Source organism: Carcharodon carcharias, chromosome 22 (genome assembly GCF_017639515.1).
Source record: "Carcharodon carcharias isolate sCarCar2 chromosome 22, sCarCar2.pri, whole genome shotgun sequence".
NCBI lineage: Eukaryota > Metazoa > Chordata > Chondrichthyes > Lamniformes > Lamnidae > Carcharodon > Carcharodon carcharias.
The window spans coordinates 58,291,214-58,303,932 of NC_054488.1; the positions used below are offsets into that span (position 1 = coordinate 58,291,214).

At 39.8% G+C, this 12,719-nt stretch overlaps 1 protein-coding gene across 7 annotated transcripts in view; it reads left to right on the top strand.

Annotated features, from left to right (window-relative positions):
• Positions 1-12,719, top strand: part of cep112 (centrosomal protein 112) — a 425,679-nt gene that overhangs the window by 1,971 nt on the left and 410,989 nt on the right. For 5 of the 7 annotated variants that reach the window (XM_041216546.1, XM_041216549.1, XM_041216552.1 and 2 more), the window contains exon 2: positions 12,312-12,392. The exons of 1 other annotated variant lie outside the window; for it this stretch is intronic. The gene's annotated coding sequence lies outside the window, so the exon portion shown is untranslated. Of the gene's footprint in view, positions 1-2,326; positions 2,396-12,311; positions 12,393-12,719 lie in introns of all 7 variants that reach the window. One more of the 7 variants, XM_041216547.1, reaches the window with a different exon arrangement.

The following is a 12,719-nucleotide window of genomic DNA, read 5'->3' on the forward strand; positions in this document are numbered from 1 at the left end:
GTTGCTGCATTTGAGTTTGAGGATTTCACAAGAATGTTCTTGGTTGTATATATTGTGTAATATTATTAGGTGTGGATTCCTCTCGCCTGTTCTGCCTTTCAGTTAGATCATGGCTGATTTGTACCTCAACTCCATTTACCTGCTATTGCTCTATAATCTTTAATGCCCTTATCTATCACAAAATCTATTAATCTCAGTTTTTAAAAAAATCCTTAGTACTTTGTGGGAATGGCAGGAAGGAGTTGTAGTGTAATTCAACCTATAATGTCTTCTCCTAGGTTCAACAGTGGACTTGGACCTGGATCCCTAATTAGTGATGGGTAGAGTGAAACATATCACCCAAATAGACCAAACTTTATGGGAGAAAGTTTGAATGGAAAAGTTGGCCCAACTAAAGGTATCCAGGGTGATGTTTCTGTTTCTACGTTTTTTATGATTAGATTGGTTTATGTATCAAACAATCTCATTTTTCGCTTGCACTAACTTTGGCATGAGAAGGAGCAAAGACAGAAACTTCACCATTGCTGGTTAATAAATGACATTGTGATATATTAACAATTCAGACTTGAATCTCTGTCGAGATCACCAGAAGTGTATCTGTTCCCATGGTGATTGCAGCAGACAACTTCTATGTTACTTTTACAGTTTTTTTTAGCTCCATTCTCTTCTCTGGAGGTCTTCAAGCGCTGCTGCCCCAGGCCAGGAGATTGGAAACTCACAAGTGTGGGTGTTTCTGTGAAGAATGAAGATATACCAAAAAATTTGTGATGCCACAATTCATCTTAAAGTTACTGTAAAGCATTATGTAAAAATCATACTCTTTCACAAGAATAGATGAACCTGTTGAATCAATGCATGAAATATGAAAATTCACTGATCCCGAGATGGATATGTACAGTCGTTTAATTGAACACGCTGCTTTCCCATGAAGATGAGTAACAAACTCAACTGTGCAATATAAAGAGTGTGCAGAATATAGATAAGCCACTTCCTGATGGAGAGAAGGAATGCTTAATTGAAGAGGAAGTTAACCCTGCAGTGTTGCAATGAACCTACATATGAACATACAAAATAAGAGAAGTAGGCCTTTGGCCCCTCGAGCCTGCTCCGCCATTCAGTAAGATCAAGGTTGATCTGTTTGTGTTTCGAATTCCACATTCCCAATCACCCTGATAGCTTTTGATTCTCTTGACTAGCAAGAATCTATCTTCCTCCACCTTAAGACTATTCAATGACCCCGCCTCCATTATCTTCTGAGGCAGGGAGTTCCAAAGTCTCAAATTTCAGAGAAAAAAATTCTCCTCATCTCTGTCCTAAAAGGTGACCCTTAATTTCAAAACAGTGAGTTGACATGGATGTTAGCCAAGAACTTTATCCTTAGTCAGTGTGTCTGCTTCATAAAATGGGATCTTTGGTTTTGCTAGTGTTGTATTTTTGTTTGTTTTCCCAGCTTCTTTAGATGTCCACTAGATTCTTTTTCTTCATTGCCTCCTTCCTTTAGAGTCCCTTTGAGAAAGTCACTTGATTATTTGGCATTGATATGCCGGGTGTATTTACAATTATTTGGACAGGCCAGGAGGACAATGTATCTTTCGACTACATCAGACATTATATCGTTATGTTCATACTCAGCTGAAGAAGGTGACTTTGTTGCTTTTCATGTAGTTTTTCCATTACTTGAGGACATAAGGGTTAGAAATTTAAATACCAGCTCCTGCTGATGAGGATTATTTTTGATTAATTGTATATTTGAAGTTCCATTATAAATACTAGTGTTAATTGTACAAGTATTTACTCCGACTCTTTAGCAACAAGTATCTTTATTTTTTGCCAGAAGTCCTAAATTATTCTATTGTAAATAGCCTACTGTTTTTCTAAATCATCTGTTGCATATCAAATTAAACTTTGTACTTTGGCTTGCATCAGATGTCAGTCAGAAGAGACAATAGTCATCAAATTTTGTTCTCTTTGTATGTGGACATGTGAAGTTTCAGTGCTGGTTGTAAACTCTGTACAACAGCTGTTCTTAAAACATCTAATAATCCTTGTGATACAGAATGAAAATTGCATTGACAAATCTCTGTGAAAAATTTTCTACAGAAAACTTGTGCAGTCATTTCACCCTTATTAATCTAGTGGTATAAGCCTGTTGGTATTTAAACACAGCGTTTTCTAAAAATATTAAATCTATGTTAAATATTTGTTTGCTCTCATTGCATAAATGGATGGGATGGATATATTTCAGTATATTTATCCAGTAAGTGGATCTGGTGTAATACACTCATGACTGATTTGCTTCCTTGCCTATATGGTTTTTAACTTGCAGGATGCTCCAAAGCGTTGGCATCAATCTATCAAAGATGTGAAAAAATGGGATAGGGAATGTTGCTGGAAAGTAAGTGTTCTCCATGTAAGATTCTCCCTGTGCCCTTTACCCCACCGAAGGTGTTAGTATTAACTCATAGTTGCTGAAAATCCACAGTGTGAACTTTGAACGCTATAAAGCTCTGGTCTGCTTGAACAAGAATTCTGGCCAACTGTTTTTTATCTGTATTGATACTGATTAAAGTTTGTGATAGAATTGGAGGAAAAGTATAATAACCGTCTGATGATTCTCAGTAGATAACACTAATGATAGGTTCTCTCAAAATCAGGAAAACAATGCAATGTTTGTTCTGAATGTTTGTTCAGATGTTATAAGAACAGCTGTTATACAGAGTTTAAAACAAAGCTAATATCTTGTCATATAATTTTAGTTGGTGAATCAGGTATTTTGGATGCTTTGTGCTTTGATATCGTTTTAAACTTAAAATACTGGAAATACTCAGGCCTGGCAGCAATTGTCAGAATGAACCGTTAATACTTTGTCTCCACAGGTGCTGCCAGAACTGCTGAGTATTTACAGCATTTTCTCTTCTTATTTAGATTTCCAGCATCTGCAGTACTTTACTTTTGTATCATTTTAAACTTTTCTATTTTGCGTAGATTTCTATAACCTATTTGGAAAATATAATTGAATACCTGCCCGTCTCCTTAATTCAACATAGGAGCCTGAGCGGGTTTTCATAGGTATCTGTGTTATTTTGTTTCTTTCCTTCAACATTATATGTGGAAGTAATTTTTTCCCTTGTGCACACTTAAGATGATCAACAAAGAGAATTTCAGTTTTTGTCTTGATCAATAGCATTATTTGTATATTACATTTCAGTGACATTTGTTTGAAAATTGTATGGTTTGTCCCTATTATCCTCGGGAATGAGTGTTAGGGATTCCCCGTTACAGGAGTCTTTTTAACTTTCCATGATGAGAAATGTTTTGATTCTTTTTCTCAATGGTATGGTTGTGATCATTAACTCCAATTTGTTTTGTTGCATCCGTACTTTACACCGTCCCACCACTGTGCGCATTGTGACTGAAACTCTCACCATTTATTTGGCAGAGAAAAAGTTGACCAAAATTGGGAACCAGTACTTTTTTAACCTTTTTATTTTGTTTGAGCTGATTTATATTGGCAGTGGGGGGAGGGAAGCAAGTGGAATTAAAATGGTCCATGAGGTTTATCTACGTATATGTTATAGAACAAGTGCTTTTCGTGCATGTAGATAACTGATTTAAAAAATACGAGTGATTTGATGTTAGCTGGACATCTTGAGTTTCGGTTTTGGTGAACTCCTAGTCTGAGACTGGCATCTGCTCAGGGAAACTGGCAGCTAGTTAGGAAGAAAGAGCAATTTTTCAATTTATGTATTGCATTTCACATCCACCGTATGTACCAAAGTGCTTCACAGCTATGCCATTACTTTTGTAGGGTAATCATGGGTAAAAGTGATAGCCAATTTATGCTGTGTATCTTGTGTTGTGCATTGTACTTTACTGGCCAGGGAAAGCTGTTCCTTGCAGAACTTTGCTCTCATGGGTAAATATGAATGTTTTTAGAGCGTAGGCAACATTCAAAATATGAAGTAAAATGCCGAAATCTCAAGGAGGTTAAAAATGCCCTAGGGTTATTTAGTTTAAGCTTCTTGACATCTCAGTTGAGTTCTTCTCCTTGATATATCAAACCCAAATAACAAATGTGAATTGGCCTCCTGTATTCTTGAGTCAGACCATGATGTTATGTTGTCACTTTTTAGTTGGTTTGCAGCACTCTTAACATGTTTCACCACCAACTCCCTCAACCCTTATTTCACTACCTTTGTGATATATTGTTTATCTAACATCTAGTCTTGAATGAGCTGAAACTTTCTGATTACCTTCAGTCCAACACATCCTCATACCCTTGCCACAGATTTCATTCCCTCCCTGTCTACTACCTTGGACTGAATCAAACCATCGTGTCTTATTTGACCTTGAGCTGGACGTTTGAACCCCTATCCTTGTCATCACAAGAAAAGTCTACTTCCAACTCTGTGACAGCACTCACCTCTGCCGCTACCTCTCTTGCTGAAGTCCATTTTTGTCACCTTGAGATTGACTATTTCAGCGCTTTCCTGGCTGCCTAGACCTCACATAAAGGTAGTCTTCCTTCTTTTAGCACCCTCCTTAAACCCACCTCTTTGACCAAGTTGTGGTCACTCTTCCTACTGCATCTGCTATGGCTCAGTTGGTAGCACAATTGCCTCTGAGTCAGAAGCTGTGGATTCAAGTCCCATAACAAGATTTCAGCATGAAAATCAAAGTTGATACTCCAGTGCAGTACTGATGGAGTGCTGCGCTGGCATTGATGAAGGTGCTGTCTTTCAGATGAGATGGTAACCAAGGCATTGTCTGCTATCCTGTTTGCAGGAAAAGTATCCCATTGCTCTATTATGAAGAAGATCAGGGGAGTTATACCCAGTGTCCAGGCCAATCTTTAACCCTCACACGACATGACAAAAATGATTACCTGGACATTATCACGTTCCCTGCATTACAGCAGCAGAAGTACTTCTTTGGCCATGAAGCATCTTTGGGCCTTCCTATGATGATGAAAGGTGTTATGTAAAGCAAAGTCTTTCTTTGAATATCTCCGCCTGTGGCTTGGCATTTTTAAAATTGTGTGTTCGTAAAGTACTTGTGATGTCTTTCTACATTTAAAAGCGCTATGTGAATGCAAGTAGCTGTTTCTGTGGTATTGGTACCCAGTATCCCATTTCAGCTTTACTGTATTCCATTTCTTAGTACAATTGCAAGTAGGATAACAGTTAACTCGCACCGTTCACGGGAGTTATGTTCCTGTGAAACCTCAAACGGCGAACGACGAATATATTTTACAATAGGAATCAATTAGGTTCCAGCCATCCTAAAATTTTACATGTCTAAAGGATCAAAGGCAGAGAAAAACTGTTTTTAATAAATTAAAAAAATTTACTGGAGAAATATTTCAATAAAACAAGCAAAATGTAAAGTTTGTCATACTTGCAGTACTTGAGAGTGGATGTGATTAGAAATTAAATCGCAGCAGCAAAGAACATCCACGTGCAAACAGCAGCAGACGACGCACGTGTAGGAAATACGTCATGGACACCTTCCTTATTTTAACTTAGATGGATTTTCTTTTGGCACTTTCTAGAGATGGCTTTTAAAACCACGGATACATGAACATTTGGGCCTGCAATAGCTGAACTGGTGCACAAAGACTTTTGCGTGAATAAGCGAATTTGCAAAAGAGAAACAGCGGGACTTTACTGGACAAACTGAAATGGTGCAGAACCAATTTCTGGCATTAGGGAGAGTGTATTATTTATAACTCGCCGATGCCCTCTTGTGGTAGAATCGTGGTTCAATGGTGTTATGGTACCAGGTATATCTTGAAATGTTCAAAGATTTGAATATTTCAATACACTTGGCCAGCTTACCAACAAGCACCTCGTCTACCATTTAATCCAAATTCACGTAATTGTATTTGTTAGTGTGTTGGTATCTTTGCTGATGCTTGCAGTTTGTTCGCCAATAAAACTCCTGAGTAAGGATAGTTGGGCAATTCATGTCCGAGTAGTGTTGTGATTTGTTTGCTGTAAACAGTGCAGTTGCCAAGTAACTGCCTCCCACGTTTGTCTCAAGTATCCGAGCTTTAATTATCGGAAATGTGAGAGTAAATAAATAAAAAATAGACGAGAATCTAAGGTTAAAACAAATCAAAGAAGTTTGAAATTGCTTTACTGTAAGTGATCTTGACAGAGAATAAAACATGATCTAATAGGAAACAAAAATACATGGAAAAACTCAGCAGGTCTGGCAGCATCTACGGAGAGGAGCACAGTTAACGTTTCGAGGCCGAATGACTCTTCAACAGAACTTTTTTTTGCTTTTATCATCTAATAGGATATTTGATACGTTCTTTGAAAAATTATAAAGGATACAGAAACAGGGCAGAAAAATTGGAATGGAGGAGAAAGCTGCAACTGAGGACCTAGTACCAGCACAAGTGCAACAGGCCAATTGGATTATTGTTGAATTCACAAAACTGTACAAAAATGAAATGCTGCATAATATTCTTACCTGAAACAAATTGCAAGCTGCTGTGATCTTCCATAAGACTGACAAGGTGGAGAACGTTGTTCCCTATAAAGGACACAGGATGTGATGCATGCTTAGAGAAACCAGGGAAGCCTGGAGCACTTACTGATTACTTTGTATCAGTGTTTACTAAGAAAGAGGATGCTGACAAGATATCAATAGAAGCGGAGATGGTAGAGGTCATGAGTGGGATGAAAATTGATAGGCAGGAGGAACTAGAAAGGCTGGCTCCGCAGAAAGGTTGATAAGTCACCTGGACTGAATGGTTTGCATCCCAGATTGCCACAGGCAGTGCTGGTGGAGATAGTAGAAGGTCTTGTCATAATCTCCCAATCTTTCTTGGATACGGGAAAGATGCCTGAGAATTGGAAAGTGACAAATCTGGCACCCTTATTCAAGAAAGGGTATAAGGGCGCTCCTGGTAACTACAGGCTGATCAGCTTAATGTTAGTAGTGGGTGAGTTTTGGGAAAAATATCAACAGGCAATTGGAGAAGTTTGAGTTCATTATGAAGAGGAGTAATTTGTAGACAGGTTGTGTTTCATTAATCTAATTGAATATTTTGATGAATTAACAGAGAAGGTTGATGAAGAGAATACAGTGGATGTTTTCTATGTGGATTTTAGGAAACTTTGACAAAGTACCACATAAAAGGCTGGTTAACAAAACTGACGTCATGAAATAGGAGGGTCAGTGTCAGCTTGGATTTTAAAAAATCAGCCTAAGAACAGAAAACAGTGCTAAAAGGTTGTTTCCCACACTGGAGAAATGTAGTCCGCATCCCCAAAGGTCAATGAGAGAGCAAAATTTACTCATGCTACCAAACTCGGAGATATAGCAAACAGTGAGGATGATACCAATCGACTGCAACAGGACGTAGATTAGCAGAATGGACAGATAAATGGCATATGGAATTTAATACCAAGAAGTGTGAGTTGATGCATTTTTGCAGAAGGGATTGGGAAAGGCAATATAGATCTAATGCCACAGAGGCATCCGGGGTTCGTGTGTAGAAATCTTTGAAGGTGAGGAGATATATTGAGAGTGTGGTTTGTAAAGTGCATGGAATCATGGGGTTTGTTAAATTGAGATATTGAGTAAAAAAGCAGGAAAGCTATGCTGAACATGTATTAACGTCTGGTTAGGCTGCAACTAGTGTATTACACCCAATTCTGGTCACCACTTTAGGAAGGATATGAGGGTCCTTGAGAGGATGCAGAGAAGATTTACCAGAATGGTTCCAGGGAATTTAGCGACAAGGTTAGGTTAGAGAAGCTGCGTTGATGTCCTTGAAACAAAGGAGGTTGAGAAGAGATCTGATAGAAATGTACAAGATTATGACAGGTTGGATAACGTGGACAAAGAGAAGCTGTTTCCATCAGTTTAGGAGACAAAGTGTGGGAGACACAGATTTAAGGTTTTGGACAAGAGGTACAGAGGGAAATATGAAAAAACTAAGGAAGAGGTAGGGCCTATCAGAGATGTACATTGTAACTTGTGGGTTGATGCAGAACATGTGGGCAGGGTTCTCAATGAGCATTTTGTCTCTGTCTTCACTAAGGAGAGGGCTGAAGCAGACATTCTAGCTAAAGAGGAGGAGTGTGATATATTAGATACACTAAGCATAGTGAGAGGACGTAGTGGAGAAACTGGTGCCCTTGAAGGTGGATAAATCACCAGGGCCAGATGGATTGTATCCCAGGCTGTTCAAGGAAGCCAGGGAGGAAATAGTGGATGTTATGAGGATCATTTTTCCAATCCTTACTAAATACAGGTGAGGTCCCAGAAGACTGGAGGTCTGCGAACATTGTACCATTATTTAAAAAGGGTGCGAGGGGTAAGCCAGAAAATTATAGGCCACTCAGTCTGACTTCGGTGGTTGGCAAATTATTCTTGAGAGACAGGATAAACTATCACTTAGGCACAAATTGATCAGGGATGGTCAGCATGGTTTTGTTAGGGGAAGATTGTGTCTTACTTCCTCAAAAAAATTCTATTAAGTTAGTAACAAGGAAGATTGATGAGAATAGTGCAGTGGATGTTGTCCACATGGATTTCAGTAAGGCATTTGACAAGGTCCCACATGGCAAACTGGTCAGGAAACTGAGATCTCATGGAATATAGGGAGAGGTGGCAGGTTGGATCCAAAATTGACTCAGTGACAGGAAACAAAGGGTAACAGTCGATGTATGTTTTTGTGAATGGAAGGCGGTTTCCAGTGGCGTTTCACAGGGCTCAGTGTTGGGGCCCTTGCTGTTTGTTGTATGTATTAATGATTTAGACTTAAATGTGGGAGGCATAATTGGGAAATTTGCAGTGGCACAAAAATTGGCCATGCAATTGATAGTGAAGAGGATAGCTGTCAACTCCAGAATGCTATCAATGGTTTGGTTGAGTGGACGGAGAAGTGGCAAATGGAATTCAATCTGGAAAAGTGTGAGGTAATGTATTTGGGGAGGGCAAACAAAGCAAGGGAATATTCAATAGACAGGAAGTTATTGAGGGGGGATGAGGAAGTGAGAGACTTTGGAGCGCATGTCCACAGGTTCTTGAAGGTGGCAGGACAGGTGGTCAAAAAAACATATGGAATGCTTTCCTTTATTGGGTGAGGAATACAAAATGCAGTGATGGAACTGTATAAAATGCTGGTTAGGCAAGAGATACAGAGGGAAATATGAGAAAACTAAGGAAAAGGTAGGGCCTATCAGAGATGTACATGGTACCTTGTGGGTTGATGCAGAAGATATGGGGAGAGTTCTCAATGAGTACTTTTTCTCTGGTTGGAATTTTGTGTACAGTTCTGGTTGTCACATTACAGGAAGGACATAATTGCTCTGGAGAGAGTGCAGAGGAGATTTGTAAGAATGTTGCCAGGGCTTGAAAATTGCAGCTGTGAGGAGAGATTGGATAGGCTAAGGTTGTTTTCCTTAGACAGAGGAGGCTAAGGGGGTGACCTAATTGAAGTGTACAAAATTGAGGGGCCTAGATAGGTTAGACAGGAAAGACTTGTTTCCCCTTGCTGAGGGGTCAGTTACCAGGGGGTATAGATTTAAGGCGATTGGTAAAAGGATTAGAGGGAACATGAGGAAAAGCCTTTTCACCCAGAGGGTGGTGGGCATCTGGAATTCAATGCCTAAGTTGGCTGAGGATGAAATGCTCAACTTGTTTAAAAGGTGCCTGGATCTGCACCTGAAGTGCTGTAACCGGCAAGCTTATGGACCACGTGCTGGAAATTGGGGTTACAATGAGCGGCTGGTTTCTTTTTCTCTTTTTGACTGGTGCAGACATGATTGGCTGAATGGCCTCTTTCTGCACTGTAACTTTTCCATGGTTCTGTGGTTTTATGCAACAAGTGGTAATGACTTGGAACTTGCTGCCTACGAGGGTGGTGGCAGCAGAGACGATGAATGATTTCCAAAGGAAATTGGATAGGCATTTGAGGGAATAAACCTATAAGGATTGAGTGGGGGAATGGGGCCGACTGGATTGGTTTACAGAGAACCGGCGTGGACTGAATGGGCCAAAAGAAAGAACAAATTACATAAATGTCTTTCATATTCACAACCAGTAGTTTTGTGTTATAGTTACTGTCATAATGTAGTAAATATGGCAGCTGTTGTGGAGTATCTAAAAGACACTTGAAACAGAATCAACTGTAGGTAGATTCAGCAGCAGTTCTTTATTTAGTATAATTGCGCACACATGGGAAATGCTCTTTCAGAATGCTCTAAAAGGCAATTCGTATTTGCACAGTTTTTGTCAGTTATATATACCATCTTTGGGTTAACTCATCATTGTGAATTAATGTTCTTATCTGGTATGTCTAATCGTTATATCCTTAATTACATATGAGTTTACAATATAAACACAGAATGGCCTGTTCATCACCTCCGAAGTTCCGGAGGAATTTGTAAAACAATCTCTGAATGATGTGGCCTTTAGCACAAATGATGTTTACAATTCACTTCAAAACATGAACTTTGCTTATCTATCCTGATATTTTGCTGCTATGCTAATTCATCTGCATACCTCAGCTTGACCCTTGAGGTTAAGCAATCCAGTTTAATTCTGTATAATTCATAGACCATTCATCAACTTATTTGATCCTGACCCAAAAATTACACTCCTTTAGCTTTATCATGGACTGAGCCATGGACTAGTCATTAGTTTCTGGGCCTGGCCAAAAGGTCATATTCATTCTAGTTTTTTTTTAACTGCTGACACTTTTAAAATTTATATCTGCAACTTGGCTAAGCCTGAGTAATCCCATAATGCACCCTGATATGCCTCTTCAGAAACCAAACTGTAAAAAGATTAGTAATCAGTTAATCTTTTTTAATGATGTTGGTTCTGGGGTAAATATCAGCCTGGACATTGGGGGAACTCCCCTTCCTTTCTTTGAACAATATCGTGGGATCATTTACATCCACCTGAGAGAAGAGTCTCAATTTAAGTCTCATTTGAAAGGTGGCATCTCTGACAGTGCAGCACTCTCTCTCCATGAAGTGAAGTGAAGATTATGCCCACAAGTGTTAGTGAGACTCGAACCCACAGCCTTCTGACTTGGAAAAAAGAGCAATACAACTGAAATTTTCAAAGCCTATTTATGCAGAACTTTTACAACGGGAGAAATTGACTTTCAGTCTTGGGCATAAACCCAGGACCTAAAAGTGACCAGATATATTGAAATAGCGCTGTTACCCTCTTGGATACCTGGAAGCCTCCAAGATTGGGGACTGGGAGGATCAGGGCTCGATCAGTGGGTAAAGGTAGGCTGGGTGTTGGGGGAGATTGGGACTTGAGTGGGTGGGAGGCAGGGAAACTGGGAATGGAGTGGGTGCGGGGAATTATCATTTTCTGCAGGAGTATAGTGAATGAGATTGGCACCACAAGGGAAACCTGGGTAAACAGTGAAAGATTGTTTTCACTGGTGGGCAAATAGGAAACAAGGGGACAAAGATTGAGGATTTGCACGGAAAAATCTGAGGGGATGGGTGAAGGAAGGTTCTTGAAGCAATGGCTGTTTGACGCTGGAATGCTTTGCTACAACTTTCTATTGCGATGGAGACTAGAACACCATTTAAAAGGGAACTGGATAAATATTTGTAAAGGAGGAATATAAAAGGAACCTGGGGTGTTGTGCTATGGGGGTGGGAGATGAGATTAGAACAGAGCATTCGCACTGGCACAGGACCCAGGCTCTCCTCTGTTGTAATTCTAAGGAAACTATTCTTTATTAAGTCTGAGCTCAGTGTGTGATTTAGAAATGTTTGTGCTGAGTTTAGGGCTATGTTCCATGTGAGACATGAATCAAACACCAAGCCCGCTCCCCTTTTATGATTTCTTATTTTGGTCCCAGTTGGTAGGTGCTGGTAGAAGTGTGAAGTCTGAGTACAGATCGACTCTGACTGATGCTCCCAGCTCAGAGTTGTTTTCTTCTCTCTCAAACTTAGTTCAAAGCAGATTCCAAGGAGATAGAGATAGAGAATTGGGCCTATTAAAAGTACCATGGACTGAAAACTCTGACAGCACCTTGCACTGCACAGGGACATTCTGGTTGTAGTTTCAGGTTGAGTATCAGCAGGTTGCTATACATTACAGGTAGGATAGTGGGACAACATTGACTATTAGTGAATTATTGTATTTCTGCTGGTTGTGAGGGGAATCCGAGTGCTACTCGTATTACTATTAGTTACCCTGTAATTCCATTGAGTTGCTATTAATTATTGATGGAATCAAAGATTCTCGCACTTCTGCTTTTCCCTTAGCAAATCACTCCCTGATCCTCGGTTTCTTTTTTTTTGCACTTCCAGATTCTTCAAATTTCTTGCACAACAACTGCTGGTGCAGAACCTCGAGGACACTCGACTACAGGGGTACCCAACCCTTTTCAGGTCAATGAAATAATATTTGTGTGTGTATATATATATCATGTGGCCAGAATGTCATATGATCAAAACTTCCAGAATACCACCAACCAGTCAACAACTTTAGTGTTCTAACTCACTGTTGCACCAGCCCTCTTGACAGAGATTACCCAAAGAGATGCCTCGGTCCATGACAGTATTGGTAGGAGTGACCATTGCACAGTCATTGTGGAGACAAAATCCTTTCCTCACATTGAGGATACCCTCCATGGTGTTGTGTGGCACTACCACTGTGCTAAATGGGATAGATTGCAAGCAGACCTAGCGATTCAAGATTGGGCAGCCATGAGTCAC